Source organism: Falco punctatus (assembly GCF_963210335.1).
Source record: "Falco punctatus genome assembly, chromosome: 4".
NCBI classification, from domain to species: Eukaryota; Metazoa; Chordata; class Aves; order Falconiformes; family Falconidae; genus Falco; species Falco punctatus.
Genome location: NC_137583.1, coordinates 54,878,503 through 54,901,293, shown reverse-complemented (window position 1 = coordinate 54,901,293; position 22,791 = coordinate 54,878,503). Strand labels below are relative to the sequence as shown.

General features: G+C 39.9%; 2 protein-coding genes across 7 annotated transcripts in view; both read left to right on the top strand.

Annotated features, from left to right (window-relative positions):
- The window catches only part of LOC308063974 (growth hormone-releasing hormone receptor-like), a 494,830-nt gene that overhangs the window by 283,938 nt on the left and 188,101 nt on the right, over positions 1-22,791 (top strand). The gene's annotated exons all lie outside the window — the stretch shown is intronic.
- The window catches only part of ADCYAP1R1 (ADCYAP receptor type I), a 155,036-nt gene that overhangs the window by 11,749 nt on the left and 120,496 nt on the right, over positions 1-22,791 (top strand). For 4 of the 6 annotated variants that reach the window (XM_080387704.1, XM_080387703.1, XM_080387702.1 and 1 more), the window contains exon 1: positions 7,218-14,042. The exons of 1 other annotated variant lie outside the window; for it this stretch is intronic. The gene's annotated coding sequence lies outside the window, so the exon portion shown is untranslated. Of the gene's footprint in view, positions 1-7,217; positions 14,043-22,791 lie in introns of those variants that run through there. One more of the 6 variants, XM_080387701.1, reaches the window with a different exon arrangement.

Sequence of the window (22,791 nt, the reverse complement as noted above, 5' to 3'; positions counted from 1 at the left end):
TGAGATAATCATCCCATAGAATGAGCTCCTTTGCATTTGCCATTAGAATTTATCTGCTCTGGAGACATCCTGACAGTCTCATTCCTGCTCATTCAGGTGTTACATTTTACTCTTGGATGGTTTAAGGTAGGACTATATTCTGAAACTGCTCTGATCTGTTTAATAGACAGACTGTTTCAGAAATAAAGTTTTAAAAGGTGTTTAAAACTCTGCTTAATACCACTGTTCAAAAAAAGGCAAAAAACCCCCACAAAAAAAAACCAACCCAAAACTCCAAACCCAACAAAATAATTCTAGTTTTTCTTAGCATAACTCATAATTCACTCTAGTGCTAAAGGGACAAATATTTATCTGGTCTAACTCTTCTTCACAATAGTTATGACAATAGCAATAATAATAATAATTTATTTTCTTATATTTTGGGAATATTGAAGTCTAAGTACTCCTTACTGAATATACAACATTAAACTTCTGCCACATACCTTTGCAGGTTTGTCCATCCCATGTTGATGCATTTCACAAAGAAGCCTCAATCACAGTGGCTTTTGCACTCCATTAGAGATGATTGGGTCATGATTGCTCAGGAGCTGCAAATGGAAGGATAATTATAGTCCCTTATCTGTGATTTGTTGGGCCTGCTAAATGGAGTTGAGGATTAGGGCAGGAAAAGCCCTTTTAATCTGCATGGTGGGTTAATAGGCTAGATATTTTTATTCTTTAGTTCTGCAGAATGAGGCAAGTTTTGCTACTTTCATTTCCTGCAGGGGACAGTATATTGTCCTAGCTGATTGGGTGGGGATTCTTAAGGAAAAATGCCCTACTGAAGGGAAATGTGGCAGAATCAAGTTCTTTCATAGGGAGTAGATGTATCCTTAGGTCCATCTCTGAGGAGTGAAGGAGGTATAAATTTCCATATTCTCAAGGGGAAAACTTGGCCCCAAAGGATGCCCTGGCAAAATTACCATTCATTTCATGTGGAGGAAGGCTTTCTCGCTCAGAAGTGTTAAGCAGCCTGGGTGATGTTCATCTACTCTCACTTAAGCATCTGAAAACTAGGTGGTCATATCCATGCTAATCACCCCAATCCACTATATGTGGGGAGGGTGGTTCATCTCATCCTGAAGTCAGCTGAATCACCCCATGGAGGCTCTTGCAGCAGCATCCACATCCAAAGTCAGTGCGATTAATCTTTCTGTAGTATCTCAGAGTGTAATTCCTCTCTTGCTCTCATCTGTGCTCAGGCGAAGACTGGTAATTTTTTGCTAGCTCATAGCAATAGCAAATTGTGATAGATGTTAATCTTTCTAAAAAGCCCAAGCTCTCTGTGGTAGCCCCCACACCTTCCTCACCATATCTTCCCTTTATTCAACGAATGGCAGTCTCAGGCTGTCCGTTGCAGGGAGAATTCATGCCATGTGTCCCAGGCAACATCCTATCTATTTGTCTTTTTTTCTTTTAATTATTATTCATTGCTTATTTTAAATCTCAGTGGGTTCCTTCTGCGTGTATCAACACTTTCTGTCTTTAGAGCATCTCCAATTACAAAGACAGATTTGCCAACTGAAGCTTGTATATAATTTTATGAACAGGGGGAATACATCAACACAGGCACACATCTAGGATGGCAACATGATTTTCTGCAGGCAGATGCAAGCTTGTTTTGCTTGTTCTCTGAGCTAGCCAGAAGCTGTGCAATGCTCCAAGCTTCATCTAATACACCCTACTTGTGAATAGCTACACTGTAAGTTGCAAGAAGATGGAGATGAATGCTGACTGGACCTTATTAGCTTAGGGTTGGCACCTTGTGAAGTACATTTTGACCAGCTTGGAGCACTTGACATGCTTAGGATTACATGATCTAAAAGCCGGCTTTTTGCCATAAATCAATAGCTCGATGCTTTTTTTTAATAATACATCTACCCTCTGTCCTAAGCTAACAAAATCCCCCAGTCAGTTGAAAAATTGATTTAACTAGCACCTTCCTCCTTAACTATGACATTTAAAAATATTTACTGAAATCCACATAATGAAAAAAAATATATCTGAACCTCCCAGAACACATTGATCAGTAGACTGGAATTAACGTTGCAGTAGTAAGAGATACCCTTCTCCACTGCAGAAAGAAACTATATTTATTTAGAAAGGCAGTTTAAAAAAGCTAAGATATCCTTAACTATTAATTCTTTTTCCTGGAAAGGTAAGACTTTATTAAGTCACAGCATTTCTGTTTCTACTCTTACTGTCACATTTTTGAAGTAGGTTTATAGAAGCTTTTTTCATTTCTAGCAAAACCATAAAATGGAACATTATGGTCATAAGTAAAAAGCATTTCCTTTTAAAAAGCAATTTTTTTTTTTGTAATAAGGACATTTATATGTGTATCTAAAACCTTAAAATAATGTAACTAGTACCAAAAGTCAAATATGAGCTTGGGCTTAGTACATTTCTGAGATGTTGGACACACAACAGAACTTCCTCTCTTAAGAGCTGGCCTAGAAACAAATTATATAAAAAAGCCAGCACAAGTGCATTATGTAAAAGCCCAAGTTAAAGTTAGTAAAGTTACTCATTTCCTGTGTTTTAGAGAGCTGGATCTTTGGATTCCTTCCAGGAGTTTTGTGCTCTAACTTAAGATGCAAAGGAGATGAGAGAGCATCAGAAATACCGCAGATGCTTAAGCTCTTCATGACTAAGGCTGTGAATGTGTCACAGCTGTCACTGGAGCCTTGGATTCCACAATCCACACTCATTCATTCGAGTTGCGTGGAGTTTGACATCTTGGGTGGTTTTGTGCTAGTGAATGGGTTAGTTAGCCAAGATGATTATGTACAGTGGGCGAACAGCTGGAACAAACTTCATCAGAGAATAGTACTCGGTGATTGCAGAGGAGAGAGCAGCATGAAAAGCCATCATGAGCCATGTTGAAGTTGTTTCTCTGCAGCAGTCAAGTCTCTGGACACTGCTCTGCATTCTCTTGCTTTTTGTTCTCCAACTTGCTTTTTGTACCACAGCTGGGTGTAGCACTGATGGTCATGGAAAAGAGCCTTCAAAGACTACAAAAGTCTGCATGTTATTCAGAAAAGGAGAAGAAATGAATGTCACCAATGTTTTGGTTCCCCCAGCAAGTGTACCCCTGACAGATTTTTACCTCTGGCATTCAGCTTACTCCCTTTCCTCTGTTTGGAAGACTTGCGTGTCTTTTTTTGCTAGGATTGTTTCTACCATGCTGACCAGAAATGGGATTCAAGTCATAGATTAAGACACCTAAAGATAGGTGTGTGTTTTGAAATGGTTACCCGTACCTAAGGACAAAAGCCTCTGCTATAGTCAAAGGAGATTTAGGACATTGTTCAGCCCCCTGAACATAGGTGTTAGGTGCCATCTGAGGTTCCCTGGGGTATCTAAGGTCTACCAGGGATCTGTAGGTACGATGCTTATGTACACCACATCTTTTACCCTCCGTATAAGGGCAGGTAAAATACCCTGGGGCATTGGTGACACCAAACACCAGTGTTCAGGCTACTGATTCTGGCCCCAGGCCAATGCCTGATGTTGAGACAGACATAGGTATCTACTATAGAGTGAGCTCTGTAACTCATTAGCTTGGAAAGTCTTCAATAAATGCCACAGAGACAGTTTAATCTGCAGTCTAAATCCTGTCCTGGGTTTCTGATCCCTCCTGGTGATTTCAAATGAGACTGCTCAAATCTTGGCCTCAGTGCTCTTACCCCACACAGAAGGAGTTCAGCTGATTTTCATATACTCTGATGCAGGACTTGGAAATGCCCTTTGGTATTGCTGTCTTGGGACATCACAGTTAAGATACTGAACCACAAAAGAATTACTACATTGCAGGTGTATTTGTATAGCTCCACATTGTTCCTGGAATTATTTTCCCTGAGGTACCTTGAGACTGCATTCACCTTTCTCCAGATTCAACTACCACGAGCAGCTCCTGTGACAGAATAATCTAGAACATGTTTTTCTTCCTACATAATTTCATAAATACATAGAATGGTTTGGGTCAGAAGGGACCTTAAAGATCACCTAGTTCCAGCCCCCTGCCACGCGCAGGACCAACCCCCCCCGCCCCCAGCCCCGGTGGCTCCCAGCCCCGTCCAGCCTGGCCTTGGGCACTGCCAGGGCTGGGGCACCCACAGCTGCTCTGGGCAGCCCGTGCTGGTGCCTCGCCGCCCACACAGGGAAGGATTTCTTGCTAATGTCTCATCTAAATCTACCTCCTCTTAGTTTAAAACCATTACCTGTTGTCCTGTTGCAAAATGCCCTGCTAAAAACTCTGTCCCCATCTTTCTTATAAGCCCTCTTTAAGTACTGAACGGCAGCTATAAGGTCTCTCTAGAGCCTTCTCTTCTCCAGGTTGAACAACCTCAACTCTCTCAGCCGTTTCTCACAGGGAAGGGTTTCCATCCTTTTGATCATATTTGTGGCCCCCCTCTGGCCCCCCTCCAGCAGGTCCGTGTCTTTCCTGTGCTGAGAACTCCAGAGCTGGACACAGCACTGCAGAGGGGTTCTCACCGGAGCGGAGCAGAGCGGGAGAATCCCTTCCCTCGACCTGCTGGCCATGCTGCTCGTGATGCAGCCCAGGATTTGCTTGGCCCCCTGGGCTGTGAGTGCACATTGTCAGGCCATGTTGAACTTTTTGCCCACCAGCACCCCCAAGTCCTTCTCCTCAGGGCAGCCTCAATCCATTCTCTGCCCAGCCTGTACTGATACTGGGGGTTGCCCCATCCCAGGCGCAGGACTTCGCACCTTTATGGCTGAAATATTCTCAGCCTATGCTTCATCTTTTATTATGCTGCCTTGTACAGCTCACTAGTCCATGCTGGCTCTGTCCTGTTACCTTAGGCATTGTCCCTCCATCCATACATCATCACTGTCCTAATCTCAAGCAGGGGAAAAGGTCAATCCATGGCAGCTGTGCCATGATCTGATCTCAGTTTACATTCCTTATGACAGCCTGACTGAATATTCTCATTTTATCTTGGCACTTCTGGGTGTCCAAGACACAGATCTTTTGCTGTCCAACTTTCTTTCCCCTGTTACTTCTGACTAAAAGACTGTATATTATATGCTGCCTTTATAGGCAGTGGAGTCCAGATCTCAATTTTTTTGATCCCAAGTAGGTTTCTAAAATAATTCATGTAAATTGGACGTCCTTTTTACCTCCATTAACTATGTGGGAATACTGGACAGTGAGTGCTGTAGAAGAGCCAGGTAAGCTAGACAAGATGATCTAAAAAATTTAAATGAGATCTACTGACTTAATCTGAATTGGCCAGATTGAAAAGACTATGCAGGCATGTCTGACTGCATGTCCAAGCTAATCCATATCACTCTCTTTAGCAACATGTACAAACTTGCATTTTGTAAATCAGCTTTGAGAGCTTTAACCCAAAATGTTAGAGCTTGTGAATCATGGTCTGGTTCCAACCTGTAAAATTTTTCTATGCTTTCTGCTGTGTCCTTGCCATTTCCAAAATGCATCACCCTAGTGTGCTACTACTTCTGTGTGACCTGAAAAATCACCATCTTTAATGCTTCAGTATTTACGTTTAGCCTGGAACAGGTGAAAGGTCAGCCTGGAGATATAACCCGTACAACAGAAAACAATGTGCCTTTGTATCAGGAATGACAAAGATGAAGATGACAGACTTGAAGATGGCTGAACCTATCTTGCTGTTTCACATCTCTGCAACTGCTCTCAACATAAAATAATCTCCATCTTTCCTCAAAATGCATCTCAAGACTTAGCTTCCTTGGCTGGTGGAGCAACTTAGATCAGAATGTTGTCCATCATCCTGCTGCCTTGACTTTCAGCACTTCTAAACATTGTATTAACCTTTGTAGCAGTTTTTTCTCCTCTAAGATCAAGAAGGCTCAGAAAAATGACTGATGTAAGGGAACACAAAGAAAAAAAAAATCTAACAACATGCTCTAAATTGAACTGGTAGTAGTGACATCATCTGAGGCTGACCTTAGCCTTCCACAAAGACCTAGTCCCTAAAAAGATATAAATTCCTCTGTGCTCAGCGAAATGAACCATACTGATTTGCCATCCCATTTAATAATCACATGAGCAAAAAAGCAAACAAATGCACATTTCTCCAAGTACTTTCTGCTCCCTAAAGTGCCAAGTTTGTCCAGTACCCTTTTTGCTGTGTGCCCTCTTTGTTCAACTGGGATTCAAGCTTTTCTTACCAATGTTGTGACTTCAGCCAACATTAAAATGAGATCCATGGCTGGCAGCTCTGTATTATCGTGCCTGGCTTTACGAAATGTTCTGTACAATTCCACACCTTATTCTTTATCATCTATATCTGTAGACTACTGTCTTTAGCGACCCCATAAGTAACAACAGAAAGCAGGCAAAGTTCAGTGTGACTTACGCATTGCTCCACCTGTTATTTTGCATTTTAGCTTCCCATGAGCAGTTTTGGAAGAGCTCCTACACAATGTTTTGCAATGAGCTAAGGGAAGGAACCATTGTTATTAATGTCAGCAATGTTGAAATGTTTGTCAAGTATATTCTTCTTGCTTGTTGCAACTTGGCCTTACTATAATACCATTGAATCAGCAAGATGACCCTGATTTCTTAATATGTCTGTCAGTAGACAGTCTACTAATGTTCTTTTAATTATTTTAAAGTAAATAATTTAAATAAATCAGTCTATATATTGAAACTTGTTTGTTCATTTGGTGATTTCTCCAACATGTTGCTCCAATAATAATGAAGCTCCATTGCAAAAGTGCAACACCTTATGCAAGACTCCTGGAGAGCTTACAGTTTAAATAAATTACTACAATATATCTACCTGAGATACATCGAAGAAGCATAAGAATAGGGTTCAATTAAACCTGAAGCAGTAATTTAAAATAAATCAGATGATGCCCCCAAATGATGTTTTTTCTCCACTGTCAATTAAGGGAGTCTGCGATCACTTGGTTATCTACAAACATCCACAATGTATATGTTTGAAGTTACTGGAGGGAAATCCGCTTTGGTTTGCATAAAGACATAGGGAAAATTTGAATAAAAGCTGACAGCTGAGTACAATTTCTCTGAGTTTTTGTGTACTGTTGCTATCAAAACAATCTCTTAACCCTCCTTACAAAACAAAGGCCTTCCATGTAAAGGATGAGGCACTAGGGTTAATAGATTTAAAGTAAAAAAAGGTAAATATATATATATATATATATATATATATATGTATGTATGTATTTCCTTCATAGATTTAGAGAATTTAAATATGGATACTTACTCTTCTTCTCCCAAAGGATTTCTTGAAAGTATCACTGTCATTATCCTAAATTGGTAGTTAACGAGGAATAAGCTGTGGAAAACTCACAACCTCAGAGCTCTTATGTGCTCAGAGAAGCACAGATCCATTGCCAAACATTTATCAATTGCTTAGGTATTGCAATGTGCCTTTTTATTTTTATTATAGGGAAAGTCAGAAATTTCTGTTGTCTTTTCAAGATAAAACACAACTCCCTCTACGTGGAATAAACAGTTTTCAGTAAGATCTGTTCAGCAATGGTGCATTTGCTAGACTTAGCACTGGCATGAATACCAATTAGACTGAAAATGGTTAGGAAAACAGATAATCATTTACAATGCTGTAGTATGGGAGGGAAACAGGAAGAATCTGCAGTAACTGGGAGAATCTGATTTCCAAATGAATTTCTCTCTATGCAGTGTTTAATAAATAGGATATATAAGAAATAAAGGCAAACACCACAATTACAAACAATGCTCAGGGAAAATCATGGCCCAGAGGGTGTTCTCATAGGCAGTTTGGATGAGGCCAGTTTAATTTGTGGTAAAGCAGTTTAACAGGATGGGTAAAAATGATTACATGTTACTTGACCTCAAGGTCAAGGAATGGTCCCAGACCCTATGTATTTAGCAGTGTAGCTGTAACATTAAAATCTGTTTTTTTTTCCTCTTCTGCTATGAAACCAGCATTGGTGGCTGTTGGCTACTCAGTTTGCTTCTGTGAGCTCCTTATACACAAGCAAGGAGCTGACAAAACACTTTGATACAAAGATAGATGATGAATTCAACATAAAAGCAAAGGCTCCTGGCTGGCTGGGCACGTAGATTTTTACCTTGGTAAAGGGTTGCTCTGTGGTTATTGAATTGTTGCCATTGACAGATGGATTCATTGTAGTCCAGCTGTTTACTTGGACATAACAGTTTTGCTTTTAGACCTTTTAAGCACTTTTGGTCTAGAGGCCATAGAAAGGAGCGTTACAGAGAGCGAGGTTACACTTTTTACACAAGAGGAAGTGGAAGAGAAGACTAGAGACTGCAAGGAGCTAGGGGCCACACCAGAAGTAAACTTATCTACTGGGAGATGTTCTGGTTCCTGGGGAAACATAACTGTACATGAGACCTCCTTGACACTGCCAAGGAACCTTAGGAAGTGGGATCTGACATGGACTCCCGTCAGTGGTAATGAGAAAGTATTTTCAAAGCTCAAATGCTCTGAAATGTTTTTATATTGGTGAAGTCTTGCCATGTATTCTATTTGGACCATTGTCTGTAAGTCTTGGCTGAGTCCCTGGAAATTAGAGCAAATGATTCTGTTCCATAGTTGCTGCCTGTTATAAGCTATGTCTCTTTTCAATGGATTAAACTGCTATTTCATTTGCAGTCTGCAGGAGAACTGGTGACAGGGGATATCTGTGTGCATGCTCCTGTTTGAATGTCTTTCAGCAGAATATGTTGTTCATCAAGTTCTTCGGGATACAAGGGGCTCTAGGACTATGGAATACATTGGCTGTGCCAATGCTGAGAAATTAAAAACCACTAGGGAACATCCTGGACCTCTCAAAAACTCTCTAAACTGTTATTAGATTATTATTAAATTAATGTTAAATTATTTGCATGGCATGTTGAAAAGGTTTGCAGACAGGTCAGCTAAGATTCTTCTTTATAATGCCTGCTCATGGTTCAGAGATTATCAAATTCCATATATCATTTCCAACAGGCAGTTTGTGGATGGCTACTCTATTTGAAGGGATGAAAAGGTTAAATAACCTATACATACCCTCTTGACCTCAATGCAAAAAAAAGCATGCTTCTAAATTATTGGAGGGGCAGGGGAAGAGGGGGTGAAGTATGGCTGAAAACACCACCACAAGTGAACAGACAGAAAAAATTCTGCCTTGTGCCTCCCACATTCCCTAGCTCCTGTGCTGCTCTAGGTCTCCTAACAGTGCTGTTGGACTGTAGTGGGGAGTATCTTAAGGCAAAATCCCTTGGCTTAGTCATGGCTTTGTTTTGATATCTCATGTTGTGGCAAATCTGGACTATGGCTTTTCTGGAGCATTAGAGTTCAATCTGCTTGTGAAGTAAGGACTCAGCTGAGACAGAGCAGGAGAGAGCTCCCTTGGTGGGCAGAACTGATTCTCCAGAAAGCTGGGAAGCATGTTGAAAGAGAGAGCTGGCTGCACATCAAAGCGTCTGTATACTCAACTTGCAGATTCCTAGGAAGTTGTTTCCTTAGTGACAATAACAACAAGAACAATTTTAGAGTATTTTCTTCATGCCTGTTTTAGTGTTTGAGATATGTTCAGATGTCAAAGATTACAAATGGCACTTCTCTGCAGAAAGGATTTTTTTTTTTTTGGTTGTTTTTCTTTTTTCTAGCTTACACATAGGAATTCTTGTTTAGAATAGGGATCTGTCTGTCTTAATACTGTTAGTATTTTTAAATCCACAGACACCGTGGGAGCTAAAGGAACAGATCTTGCAGGATTCTTAATATGCCTAGTAAATGGTAGCAAGTTGGGAGGTTATCTCTGTAATGTGAGTGCTATGGGCCTTGTAGCCTAGACATGAAGCTTACCCAACTCCAATGACAAGGTGCTCACCCACTCTCAAAACCAGGCTTCTAACAGGAAAGAGTAGGAAAGTGAGTGACATAGTAAAACACAACATTGTGTTTAAGAAACAAATCTTGACATAAGCCAGCAACCTCTGTATTTGCCACTATACACAGTAGATTTTGAAAACAAATTTTGGAACCTGTTTTTTGGGGAAAAAAAGAGAAATTAACTGCAGAATGGGACTGCTCTGCCAATGAGACTAATTTCTTGGTTTAGTGTATGCTGAAAAAAACTGGTAGGATGAACACCCAAGACCCTGAGCATGAGCACAATCAGAGGAATTTAGTGTTGATTTCCAAGAAAAACAAGACTGACTGAAACTGGCACCAAAAAATGCAGTTTGGAACCTGGGAGAACTTTTAGAGGTCGCGAGGTGCCAGTGAAACAGAGGCATAACAAGGAAAAAAGTAAAAGGATTTGCAAGCTATGCCAGAAGGAAATCCTAAGGAGTGAAACCATGAAGATGGTACTAAAGAGCAAATTCTATTATCATGTCTGAATTAGGAGTGCAGTCAGTATAGGATTCCTCTTTAACCAAAGAAGAGAGCTAGGCATCTGCAAAGAGTGACTGAAGTCAGAATATGGTTCATGCAATGGAGGTGTCTGACTTTTTATTAACAATGGAATTTAAAATATCTCTGCCTATAATTTAAATGCTAATAATTAACTGGAGCAAGCTCCAGTCCTGGTGACCAGAAGCAGTACAGTCAGTTCACTCACACCACATGATACTTTCTTTGTTCAGGACATTACAAAACTATAAATAATATTCAGTGTCATGATAAGCTTTAGTTTTCCTTCCTCCGTCAAGGTAGTGGGCCTTAACACTGTGTGTGTGTGCATTTCCAAATGTGTTTTTAACTTCTGTTCAATTCTGACACAGTAAATCATGATTAAATTATCAATTGTATAAACTAGTTCAGAATGCATCATATGGCATGGTCTAATATAGCAAAATGAATTTTAAAATATTAATTAAAATATAGATCCATTTAAAATCTTCCTGAAATACCTTCCCCAGTTACCAAAAAGAATTTCCAAACTGTATGTCCCAAATCAGTTATCATCAACCTTTCTTTTGGGGAAAAAAAAGCTAAAAATATAAATGACAAATGGAAATAGTACTTACGATTAAAATATAGATTGACTATTTGCTATTTTAACACTTTGATTTGAACCATTAATTTCAATGGAAATCCCTGATAACTAAGCGGCAAGGTTAATTAAACTCAAAGTCCTGTTTTGGAGTACTTCTGCTGATATTCACATTTCACACCAGTGGTTTGGAGCCAAATTTCAGTCTCTCTAGTGAACTGTTCATTGCTCTTATGCAACTACTTTTTTCAGTAACTCACCATTGTTCAGTGGTTCCAGCCTAGACTTAAATTTTTATCCTTTCATCAAAAATCTGATCAGGTTTGACTTGGCTCTGAAAGACACGGATGATAAAATCTGAGATTACGAACTGTGCACTGCATGTGTATTTTACATTAAACCACTCAGTGGTATCTAAGAAAATGAAAGTGATTTTTCTTAGCTTCAGCCTTCCGGGCTCTTTCATGGGTGAATGTATTAGAGCAGAATACCAAATTAGGAATTAAAAGCTTTACTAGGTTAAATCACAGAAAACCCACATGGGATGCAAAATGATACGTTAGTTATGTATTGAGGAAAGGGGAAGTAAGGGGGATGAAAAAAAGAACCACAATAAGAGTTTAACAAATTAAACTGAAAATGGACCATTTAATGTACAGGATAAGAACACATTGATTAAATGGCAAATGAAATAGCAGGAGAATATGGTGCATATTTCTTACTGAAAAATGTTTCTCATCACAATATTAGAATATATGCATGAAGAAGACCTTTTTTCACCTGCTCTATCAGTAGTGGCAGAAGGAATCTACTAGTTGATAGTCAAAGTTATGAGCATCAGGAGTAAGGAATAATACATACATGAAAAAGGAAAAAAACACCACCCAAGCAGTGTGTATGGGAAGACCTTGGGTTTGAGTTCTGTTGTCTGAAGTCTACGCTACGACTGTGACGTCCTGTAGCTGTCCGAAGACATGACCACCTTGAGCCAACTCCACCATCTTGTCACCACCTCTTGAATCTGCCAGCTGAGTGCCTGGTATGAGTGCTTCCTAACCTGATTGTATCACATTGACCTTGGTTAGAAAAGCCTTATTATTTAAGCTAACCCAATTTATTTGGAGGAAATTGGGTTAGGCAACGCTCCTAGGATCAGCTCGGCAGGCAGATTGGAGGCAGTGCAGCACGGATTAGTGTCTCTAAGCTAACTGGGAGTAATGTTCTTTTCAGCATGGCTACAGCTGGAGAGAGATGTCCACACCCTAATGCAAGTGTCAAGAGCTGGCAGTTGTTCGAAGCACTCCTTGGGGATTTATACACGTTGGTTGGCATCTCATTTCTACAGAGGATCAGCAGAAGGAAAGAATTCATGTTTTCATGGAGAAATCAACTACCTTTCAGCTAATGCAAAGGAGTTCTATTAGCTTGCTGGAAAATAATCAAAAAGGAAAACATCTTGAAAGAATAATAAAGAGAATTTTGTGTTATTGCCTATATTGGTGATCAGAGGAGATACAGCTGGTATTCAGAGCTAAATTAATCCTGTGTGTATTGGTGATACTGGAGCTATCTAGACATGAAGTACAGGATGCCCTCAGTTCTCACTCATGTCACTTAGCAGAAGTTGCTACTTTTGTTGTCAGAAATGTGGGTCTTTCATTTGCTTTATAGCTTTGTTGACATGCAAAATAGGAGTGGTAAGCCTGGGGCAAATATGCACTATATTTTAGTTGAAGATATATTCTTCAACTATTCAACAACTTCAGTCTATTGATTTGTTGATAAAATAATCTTAAAAGACTGCCTTCAGGATGACTACACGTGTAAGCAAACTGGGGAGGGTTTTTTTGCTTTGGGAAACAAATTAAAAGGTCAGAGGAAAAAAAACCCACGTTCATTTCCATTTTAGAGACATGTTGATCTGTTTTAGAAGGCAAAAAAGGTGCTGGCCTTTTGAACTGGAGCTGGATGACTGGCACCAAATAACATATTACTGTACTTGGGATTTATTCACCTACATGTTTATGACCTGGAAGTCCTACTGTTATGGTCTGGTTTAGAGGTTTTTTTTGGCAGAATCATTTCAATTTAATTCTGCATTATTTTGATTTAAAATTATGATTATTTTCATTACTGGCTTGAAGACAATACAGAATACCACCAGTCCTTTGCAGATCATAACCCAGAATTATTTCCATAAAACCTGTGCTGCTGCCCATCAAGGAAGATTTTGTGACCAATTAGAGCCAAGCAATGCTGGATGAAATTAAACAGTCTAAAGGACATCTAAATCCATGCCACAAAAGTTTGGTTTCAGCTAAGTGGGAGACATGCACACACCCAAAATGTGCAAAATATTATTGGAAAAAATATTCTCTGCCTCACACAGTGTTTTCATTTCATGGTTGTTTCTGAATAAAGCAGCCCTCAATAAAACATCCAGTTCTTTGGCCATGTCTAATGGCAGCCAAGCTGTGCCCTGGAAAGTCCTCTAGTTCATTGTGCAGTGACTGGTACCAGCCTATCCTGACTCCCTCACAAAATTCATTCTGCTTGTCCAAAACAAACTCACACTGTGCCGACTTCAGGTTATCAGACATTTCATTTTATTTGCCAAGAAAGGATCGTTCTCTTCCTTTATGTGTCCCTGCCCTGGTCTCCTCAGCGAGTTACACATTTCAGAGCAACATACAAACTCATCCCATGCTTCATTTAGTCCCGCTGACAACAAACTCTAGGGACAGAAGTGAACTCTAGGACATGGTGAAAAAAATACCAAAAAATGTGAACTCACTTTTCTCTTTTCTACTGCATGTGAAAGATTATTTTTCTTTGTGTGTGATTTTTTTTGTTGTTTTGGGGGATTTATGTTTGTGCCTTTTTTTTTTTTTTTTTTTTTTTTTTTTTCTTCTTCCCTGGTGCCTCAAATGAAATGCTGGTCTTTGCTGCAGATACCCTCACAGGGAACAGCAACAAGAGACCCTAAGATGCCAGTTCACCTGTCTGGGCTGAGCCAGAAAATAAATGTAAAGGTAATTCATAGTTATTCAGAGCTACCACTGCCTAGTTCCTAAGGTTGCTTCCATGTTTAAAAGCAAGGATGCCTCAGAGGTTCTCTGGCTATTAACCACTGCACAGATGAACCGTTCAGCTCTGGTATATGTTTTCTAGCTGGCTCTCATATGCCACTGGTGGTCTTTCCTTTACTTTTGTTGTCCTGGTCCATCTTTAATTCCCTACCTTACTGGCAATGAGAAAACCCAAGAAGACTACTTGCATGCAGCTCTCTGCCATCTGCAGGCATGAGGGTCATTAATAATGCAGCCTGCAGAAATGAGGGCTTTGGGACATCTTTATTTCTCATCTTAATAAATTGCATCCTTCGGAGTCTGCTGAAGTGGATCTCCCAGTGCTAGAGATCAATATAGCTTTCTCCTTCCAAGGCTGCTTTTCTTTTTAAAATGTTTTTGTCAAGTGCTGACTAGGATGGGCAGGTACTCTGTTTTTGTGAGAAACCAACCTGTGAAACTGTGCCTGCCCACAGTGATGTTATTGTGGTTATTTTAAGAGCTTAGAAGAAATCCTCTCCACAGAGCATAAAGGGAAATAGGAGAATAATGGAGAACTGCTGTATTATACACTACAGTGAAGTTGTGAAATCTTTGGCCAAATCTTTTGACCTAATAAGTTTCCAAAGGGTCAAAGTTTAATCCCTGAAGTCCTTGAAAGGCACATGATGATCATCACCATGATTGAGCCATACCAGCACTTTAAGGCACAGATTTTAGTTAGTTTTTCTCAGCAGCTAACATAAATATCTTTGCATGACTGCATCACCTGCTTCTCAAGCCGCTGTTCCTTCCGTGTCATTTCTGCTGAGCTTTAATTACAAATTTAACTCAAGATGGGTGCAGAGGGAGACCTGAACAGAATTTAGACTTGGTCTAATGTGTGGAAAGTGAAGGGAGGAGGTTAAACAACAAGAAAAAAACTTCTGTTACTGAATACTTAATGTTATTTGACCTTAATTTGCTGCCCAATATAAGATGCCACTAATCAGCTGAGTGTAGCTTTGGCAAACTTTTACTGTTTGGGCTGAAATGTTTTATGCTGTGTGTCTGTCTTAAGTCTCTCTCTTCCTTTCCCTTGCTTCCTCTCTCTCTCCTTCCTGAAAGAAAACATAGAGATATAGGGCACAATTCATCTGATGCTTTGAGATACGTAATTTAGGATGATCTAACTTGTGCTCTGAGCTCTACTGGATGTGCTGGCTATGTCTCAGTGACTATACAAGGAATCTGTGGAAAGTAGCTCATTTTCAGAGGGATACATTTTAATGAAATAACTCTCATCCAAGGCTCTGAAAGAGCACCCATGGGGAAGAGGCATTTTCACTGTGCCTTTGAAACATGAGTCAACCTATTTAAAACTGAGCAGTGGGCACTTTGGAGAAGGCAAGGATTTCAGCCTGATTGAATTTACATCCTTGTATCCTAGGTTTTACTGGTGTGCATGACAATAAAATGTCAAAGCTAGCCAATGGAAAGCAATAACATTTTGGTTGTCTTCTGGGCCACATGGAATATTCCAGTTCCACATGATTTTTGAAGGAAAATGTGAATCATACCAAGTTAGTTGCATCTGATCTGATGACCATCCTGTCAACTTTATCACCACACATCTTACTATCTACAGTCAGGGTTTTCAGCTTTTACCTCAACAGCCAAGTTCAATATGACAAAATAACTCACTTTTTTAATGGAGCCCATTGACTTCTGTTCACACAGCCTCTGTATATAAGAAGAAACCTGCTGTAGTAGATTGGAATTCCACAGAAGTAACAACAGTGCTATAATGGATACAACTGATCTCTTCTAGTTGTGTTTTTGTGCATTTCTTTTGTTTGTTTTTTGATATCTCTTGAATTAATAGAAAAGGATAACATATACCTTGGCTAAAAAAATTTTGCATGTAATTGTATGTTTATGTGTGTATGTGTGTTTATATTGAACTGTTTTGATCCTGAATTGTTCAAATCCTCCCAGGTATTCACTTAGGGCCATATTATGCCACCTTATAGGGCACCATAGGGCCAACTTATCATGGAAATCCATGAGCAGATCACGAAGATGAATACAGAAATCATCAGTTTAATCACATCTGAGAAGGTGATTAAAGGGAAATGAACAATTTCCATTTATTTGTATTTACTTTTTTCCTAGGGGTGGCAGTGCTGTATTTTTTCTAGAAGCAGTTTAATTCAGAATAATAGTGAAGCAGTGGTGTATGAATTAAGCTGAATGTTTACATTATCCAGATTTTAGTTTTTAAAAAGTAATGTCCCTAAGAAGCTTCACTGCTGTAAGTCATGGGTATTCATACCTTTTTAAGGCACTGGGCACCCTGAAATGTGACCTTGACTAAGATATCTTAACTACTGTGAACCACGGCTTGGGAAATCAGTTTTACAGTGTGGAATAATTGTGCAATGCTACCCAGGTTATTAGGTTTTCTTTTTCAAAAGGCAAACTATCTAGAGACAAGGTAAGAGAGAGGGCTGAAAGGGTTGGAGTTACCTGCAACATCCTCACTGTCACCTGAGTGTCCTTGCTTCATGAGACAGGATGCAAAGGTCTTTGTGACCTGCTGAAACAAAGAAAAAAAAATAGAAAAAAAACTCCATAACATTTTCTCTAGACTCATTTCTTTCTATGTCAGACCAAAGGACCGTGTGTGTACTTACTCCTTGCGTGTAAGTAGGAGCTTTCCTAGGAAGGACTGAACTCCCTTGCCTGTCCATATGTCTAAGCTACCATCAGCCTCAGCACCCACTACCAAAAAAGCTCTGCAGCCTTCACTACCTCCAGACTACAGGGAGCAGGAAAGACCAAGAACACATTGCAGTCTCCTCCTGAGACACGAGTTCACTCTGTGCTTTAAGGTGGCTGGATGGGAGCCAGCTGTGAGTCAGAGGCCATGTGACCGGGAACCTATGTCTATTAGCACTGCAATAATCTACATATCAGTCGATTTACAAAATATTCACGTTACATAAAGTCCTCCTTTTTTGATTATCCTCCTACTTCTGGAAAGTACTTCCAGGGCCTCTTTCTGCTGATGGTCCAAAGCTTTCTTCTAATTCCCAGCTTAACATCTTCTTGTCCCAACAGACTTTCATTTCAATTGCTTTTCTTCCTCTTTTGTTTATACTTCTGCTATGCTTTTGGCTGTCCCTACTCGACAGAGTCTTCTGAGCTAATCAGACTGGTTTTCTGCTTTATTAGCTCTTTCTTTGCAGCACAGTGTCCCAGAGCAAGGCAAACCCATGTGCTGCTGAGGTGAATTGCTCATCTTTTGTTCACTGCAGAGGGAGCTAGGGGAAACTAGCTTGGATATAGATGTTTCACTTTTAGACAGCCAAATTTATGTGACATGAATTCCATCTCTGGTGTTGCAAGAACACGTGCTGTGGAAGGTCCTAATATTGTCCAAATGTAGTGAGTCCATTAACCAGAAGATGGGATACAGCTAGGCAAACTTAGGCTGTTTGAGGTGCAACAAAAAAGAGGACAATAGGATATGTGGGTGGAAAAAAAAGGAATTATGCAACTTGCTAATGCTTATGCAGTGACTTAACCTTATCCTTCAGTGTAGGAATGAAACTGTTGGGGGGGTGGGGGGGGCAAATATTTTCATGTTCCTAAGGAGAGAAGAGGCAGAGTTGTATTCTCAGGCTTGTTCTGGGACACATTTCCCTGAGAATTGGACATTATGAGCTTGAAGAATCACAGTTGTAAGGGGATCATTTTCTCTATCCAGCAATAAATCAGGAAACATATTATAGCTGAGGTTTTGGGTTTTGTTGTTTGTTTTTTTTTCAAGATGGGCTGAACCTTGGCCCATGAAAGCTTTCTATGTTGTTGTTTAGAAATGTAGAGGAGGCCTATGGATATTCATCTGGGACATCACCATAGGTCGCCAGGTCAGAATGCTCAAAGAAGTACATGCTGTTGTATGCAGAATGGCTCTACTGTTTGCATTGAAAAATGAGAAGTTCATATAAGGCAAAGAAAGATCATTTGGTCATCCTCTCTGAACACCCTGGCAATCTTTCCATACTTCCAAGCATCAGTCTTTCAATGCCAAGGTTATATCAGACTGTTTTCTGCACACCACCACATATTTATTCCTTTGGCATCAGGCAATTGCTCGTTGTATTTACCACCTTTCAAAGTAACAGGTAACTCCCTTTCATTGCTTATTTTACTACTATGGCTCTGCTTTCAGATGAGCAGGGTAGACTTGTTTCCCAGAGACAATACGATGTTGGTGTGCTGTTGCTGCAGTTCAGAGACTGTGTCTTGCCCATGGGTCCATCACCAGCTATAGGGCCTGGAGTCTGCCTGTACTAAATAATGGAATGCCTTGTTAAAGATACCCCTGATATTTCCTCACAGTTGAGAGCACGTAGTACCTTGCACAGCGACTACCTTGGGTCTGGGGAGAAATGATAGTTTCATAATGGCAGCTTTATCTCAAGATAATCAGTTCAGCACATCAACAAAGCTAATTAAGGGTGTTAAGAGTGGCATCGCACTCCAGTAAATATATTATTTTGAGTTGAGTTTGAAGGTGCTATAGAAGTACTGCACTTAGGATGCTTTTCAGACACAATGGGAGTAAAGGGCTTTGGTCCAGAGGTGCATTTTTCTGCTTTTACTCTTTCCTCTGGCTGTGACAGATGTCTGCTCAACAGTGACGCTGTTGAGCAGACATATATCCAGCCATATATGTTCAAAGCAGAGAGTGATGGCGATGTTGATGGATGGTTAAAAAAGAGTTCTTACAAGTTCCTATGTAATACTGAAAAACAATAGTGAAAGCTATAGCCAGGGCAGAAAATGCAGATCACCACTCGAGGAAAGCAAATGAATCAAGTAGCTCTTGCAAAACTTTGATATGCCAGATAAAGAACACATTTTACCGGTAGCAGAGTAATGATTTTGAAGGACTTTGCCAAGCAGCACTTAAGCTCTGCTGGAATGGAGCAGCACGTAGTTACCTCTATGATTCCATGTTAGTTGTATATTAGCTATGAAGTTCCACATACACCACAGATGCTTCAAAAGAGTAATTGGCCTGCCTATGAAGATGAAAATTTCTCATATAATTTTTTACTTTACCTACTAATGCTTCTTAAATGCATGGTAGTTTATAAATATTTCCCTGCGACTGAATATCTGTGGTCTTTAGTTAAAAAAGTCATGCCATTTCACCAGGTCTCTGGGGATGTCAACAACATAAGGCCACAATAAATCTGATAGATAATACAATAGAGAAAAGAATTCCAATCAAGGCAAGAATTGCTGCATGAATTTTATGGGTGATGTTACATGGGAAATCTGCCAAGAATAGCAATCGTATGCACAGGGAGGGATGAATTGTGTTCCATAGTCTCTGCTTTCATAAGTCTATAGCTGCTCTAGTTGCAAAGACAAGCTAGAAAATCCTGATCTGTAGATGAATGATCCATTCATGTATGCCTGAATTTTCAGAAAGCCTGAAGCAACAGTTCCAACAGACGTTCAAAGTCATTATAATGTCAAAATATTCAGATAGCTAGAAGAATTCTTTAGATGTCAATGACCTTCAAAGTTTTATCATACCCGTATGGGTGAAGCAGCATAATATGAAGGAGAAGAATTGTTATATCATTATTTTTTTTTTTACTTATAAAAGCCAGGCATTTTAACTGAGTTTGTTTAAAAACCTCAAGTGCTGCTTAGTTTTACACACTATGTCCAGAAAGGCATAAAATTTCAAAGTTTAAGAAAGGCTGGGCTTTATGGTCACACATATGAACGGATGAGATACAGTGAATTTGGATTTTCAAAAAATTTTTGATAATATTCTTACTGAAGAAAGCAGGCGTCAGCTGGGATCAGAAGAGCCGAGTGGCTCACATGACTGATTTACTTTGATTTAACACATTTCCAAACATATGCTTACCTATGGTAACTTCTTATGTGAGTTCTTTGCCTATGGTGAATGCAGAAGAATGAAACTTAGCTTACCAACAAAACAACCAAAACTAAATGATCCTGCCTTGAATTTGATGTAAACCAAGAGCTACATACATATTTACTGTGCATCATCTCTGGCATAATAAGTTTGCAAGCTGTAAAAGTTTTGCTATGTGTCTGACCCCTAAATAAAGGGAAAACAAAGCAGCAAGAGTGTACAACTCTTTCTCGAAAGTAATACTGAATGCCATAAGGACCTATGCTAGCCTAATCTGGTGTAAGGTCTGAAAGTGAACAATGTGATAGCAAAATTTGCAAATGATCAAGAAATGTATCCAATCTTCAGAAAGTGTAAATTGGGATATCTTTCTTAAATTAGCTGAGTGACGCTCGTTAAATCTGTTCTAGAATAGTTTTGAGAGGTTTTTTTAAATGTTAGGAAAATTCTATAAAGCTAGAGGACTAGGAAATTCAAGAGCTGTCAGGTTATACAGAAATGATAAGGAGCTACTTTGTAAGGACAAATTATAATACTCTTACATCTTCAGGGAATATCAATTTAATTGAAACCATTCAAAGGAAAAGAAAAAAAAAGCACTCCACCAAAATTATAATCAGGGACAGCTGAAATAAAACATACATGGAAGTTATTAGGTTGTGTTAATAAAAGGAATAAAGATAGTACTGAAAATAACAAAAGGCCATGACATAGATGGAAGTCAGTGATCTGTTTTGCTTACCATTAGTGCCTTGGTGTCTGAAATGTTGGATATGGAATTTTCTTTGTTTGCCCTCATCGGCCTTAGTAAGCAGAGGAATGAAAAATAGACTCTTTCCAGGCAGTAACTCTTTTTGTCCAAAATTAGTTATCTAGCATTAGGGTATAGAATTGCTCCCTGAGAATACTTACCATATTTACCTCTTCTCCACTGACTGTAAAGAGAGCCTGGGTAGACTGGGCTGAACTATAATGTCTAACTTTTGAATGTGACCAATGCTGTTTAATGTTTTCATTAATGATGGGATGATGGAGCAGGGTGCACATTCAGAAAGTTTGGGAGGAGTGGTTGGTCATACTGTTATTCAGAGGGAACTAGACAGGCTGAAGAAATAGGCAGAGAGGAATTCAAGAAAGATAAATGTGAAGTCCTGCACCTGGAGAGCAAAAATTCTATGCACATGGACAAGCTGGGGATCAGCTGGCTGGAAAGCAGTTTTGCAGAGAAGGACCTAAGGCTCTTGGTGAACATGAAGCAGACCCTGAGCCAGTAATGTGCCCTTGTGGCAAAGAAGGCCAAATGCATCATGAGCTGCATGAGAAAAAGTATAGGCAGCATGCCAGGGGAGTTGATCCTTCTCTCTTTCAGCCCAGTGAGACACATCTGGAATGCTGGGTCGAGTGCCAGACTGTGAGTACGAGAGGGACTTGAACACACTGCAGTGAGTCCTGCGCAGAGCCACAAAGATGATTAAGGAATCAGGAGGAGAGTCTGAAAGAGCTGGGCTAGCTGTTCAGCCTAGAGAAGACTCAGGGGGATTTTATTAATGTGTAAAAAGACCCAGGCTCTCCTCAGTGGTGGCCAGCAGCAGGACAAGAGGTAACAAGCACAAATATACAGGAAATACAACTGCAAGATAACAAAACACTTTTCTATTGTTAGAACGGTCAAGTACTAGAACAGGTTGTGCAGGGAGCTTATGGAATCTCAACATTTGGAGATAATCAGAACCTGATTGGAAATGGGTTTTGGATGACCTAAGCTACCTGCTCTAGCTGACCCTGCTTTGAGCAGGGATGTTGGACTAAACAATCTCCAGGGTTCCTTGCCAACCCCCAGTTCTGTGAATCCCCTGATCTGTTATTCTTCTTGCAAAACTGCATTGCTCTGATTTCTTTCCTACACAAGTCCTCACAGAAGACAATGAAATTGATAATCCTACTTCAAGTAGAAATATTCAACCACCTGGACTCTCATATACATACAGGAGTCACAGCACCTGCAGTTTACCATTTCCTATTTTTGTAATCACATCTTTATCTTCATTTTTAGAAAGGGAGGACTAGAAAAATTCATAGGTGTTTTCTGCATGCTGTGCAAGAAAAAACAGAATTAAACCCCCGCATATTCCTCCAGATAGAAAAAAGACTATTGCTGAGCATTACTGACAGACTTGGTTATTCTTTAACACTGTAGTGTCTAAGCCAGGTAGCAGGTTCAATATGTTTCTTTCAACTATTTCCATGCAAAATTACTGCTAGCACTGTATCAGCTCTTTTTAAAAAATTTTGTTTCCTGAAGTCAAAAGCAACAATTTTCTTGAGCAGTGAAAACACTGGATATTAGAAGAGACTACCTGTTTGCATCTGTCATTAACGGACAGTTTGCAGCACTTGACTCCACATCAGTTTGTCTTAAAATGATGACTAGATATCCTACAGTCTCCATTCCTCCTTGTGGACAATCCTGTGACAAAATCCAGGTTCCTGGTTATAGCTCTTTCAGGTGAAAGGGTGGCATTTCTGCCTAAGAGCCCCAGGATATTCACGTGGACCTGAGAAATGCTCACTCGTTCCTTTCTGTAGAGGGATGAAGGCAGTGGGTTGATCAGCATTGATAACATGCAGCTGTGGCCTGGCCTCGAAGGCAGTGGGTTGATTGACATGGATAATGTGCAGGTGTAGGTCGTTCCCCCTAAGTAGTTAAATAGCTCTGAGGAGTGGGGGAGAGGGAGTTGGATGGAGGAGATGAGGCAGCAT